Raw genomic sequence first — 2,500 nt, 5'->3', positions numbered from 1 at the left:
CTTCTATTCAAGCAGTTTATGTACCTGCAGACGATTTGACCGATCCTGCTCCTGCCACGACATTTGCACATTTAGATGCTACTACTGTACTATCAAGAGGATTAGCGGCCAAAGGTATCTATCCAGCAGTGGATCCTTTAGATTCAACGTCAACTATGCTCCAACCTCGGATCGTTGGTGAAGAACATTATGAAACTGCACAAAGAGTTAAACAAACTTTACAACGTTACAAAGAACTTCAGGACATTATAGCTATCCTTGGGTTGGATGAATTATCCGAGGAGGATCGTTTAACCGTAGCAAGAGCACGAAAAATTGAACGTTTCTTATCACAGCCCTTTTTCGTAGCAGAAGTATTTACCGGTTCGCCGGGGAAATATGTTGGTCTAGCAGAAACAATTAGAGGGTTTAAATTGATTCTTTCTGGAGAATTAGATGGTCTTCCTGAACAAGCCTTTTATTTAGTGGGTAATATCGATGAAGCTACTGCGAAGGCTGTGAATTTAGAAATGGAGAGCAAATTGAAGAAATGACTTTAAATCTTTGTGTACTGACCCCCAATCGAATTGTTTGGGATTCAGAAGTGAAGGAAATCATTTTATCTACGAATAGCGGACAAATTGGAGTATTACCAAATCATGCGCCTATTGCCACAGCTGTAGATATAGGTATTTTGAGAATACGCCTTAACGACCAATGGTTAACGATGGCTCTCATGGGCGGTTTTGCTAGAATAGGCAATAATGAGATCACTGTCTTAGTAAATGATGCGGAGAAGGGTAGTGACATTGATCCACAAGAAGCACAGCAAACTCTTGAAATAGCAGAAGCTAATTTGAATAAGGCTGAAGGCAAGAGACAAACAATTGAGGCAAATCTAGCTCTCAGACGAGCTAGAACACGAGTAGAGGCTATCAATATGATTTCGTAACAAGTTGGTACGTCCGAATAATTCTAAAAAAAGAAATAAATAAAAATTCAATAAAACAGTAAGAAAAGATAGAAAAAAGGTGAATAGAACAACTTATTAGATACCATTGACTCTGGTATCTAATAAGTTCTAACTATACCTTACCTACTATTGGATTTGAACCAATGACTCCCGCCGTATGAAAGCAATACTCTAACCACTGAGTTAAGTAGGTCATTTATCACCCCAAATAGAAAAAAAAAAAAGAGTCTCTATCGATCAGATCAATAGATTATAAATCGAATATTACTTATAAGCAATACCAACGCAATATCAAAGGGATTGGATCATGTAATATTCATCTTGACAAGAAATTATCTACATAATATGATAAAATATGTATTAAAAGCACAAGGGCTATAGCTCAGTTAGGTAGAGCACCTCGTTTACACGCGCGCCAATGTTTTTTTTCAGAGGAGTCCGTCTTGTAATCAAAAGAGTTTATCTTATTATTAATAAATCCATGTCTTACTCCATTTTAAGGAACAAGAGAACAAAAGCCTGACAAAGGATTTAGACGTAAAATAGAATCCATTATTGATTTGAGATATTGATAAGGTCAATACTCACTCCTCTTCAATGCTAAGCATAATGGGTATAGGAACCTCAAATAAAATTATCCTTTGTTCCTATCTTATGAACTTTAAGGTGTATGAAGTTTCATTTCCTATTTGATATTTTCATTTTAGTGGGTAGATAGAGAATCCATTTAACTTAAGTTGATCTAGGCTAGAAGCAGACCTATGTCAGGATAACCCTTCTTTGAAACACTTTGGTAGTGCTCTTAGATTGTAATCCAAATCAAAAATCAGAGCACAAGGAATCATATCTTTATTCTTTCTGTCAAGAAAAAAGATAGTGGACTAACTGTTATTTCTATCAGTTAATGAAAAAGCCCAATGCAAGAAAAAAATGCACGTTGGGTTTTTAAAACAATTCAAATCATTTCGATAATAATCAGTTTGATCTGTTTTACCGAGAAGGTCTACGGTTCGAGTCCGTATAGCCCTAATATTTCTACGGATACTAATAATATTTAGTATCCAATATCTCTCATTACTAATACTATTACTAAATATTACTAGTAGTATTAGTAATAGAATAGAAAGAATTCTTAAATTTCTATTAAGAATATATTAATATTTGATAAAATAATACTAATATTAGTATATTCGAATACTAGTCTCATTTTTTTTGGAAATAATTTAATTTTTTTTTATTTATTTTAGAAAAAGCATTTCTATTTAGAATATATTTCATATTTATTATTCTATAAATATTCATTACTATAATAATCATTAATAGAATAATCATTCTCCAATTTTCATTCAAATCGACTAATAATTAATACTAACCCAGTATATTTTCCACATTCATAGGAGTCATTTATGTTTCTGCTTTACGAATATGATATTTTTTGGGCATTTCTAATAATATCAAGCTTTATTCCTATTTTGGCATTTCTAATTTCTGGAATTTTAGCCCCGATTAGCAAAAGACCAGAGAAACTTTCTAGTTATGAATCGGGAA

The sequence above is a fragment of the Abrus precatorius genome, unplaced genomic scaffold, assembly GCF_003935025.1.
Source record: "Abrus precatorius isolate BTA unplaced genomic scaffold, Abrus_2018 Scaffold13, whole genome shotgun sequence".
Lineage (NCBI taxonomy): Eukaryota > Viridiplantae > Streptophyta > Magnoliopsida > Fabales > Fabaceae > Abrus > Abrus precatorius.
The sequence above is the reverse complement of the archived record's forward strand: the minus strand, read 5'-3'. Positions refer to the sequence as shown.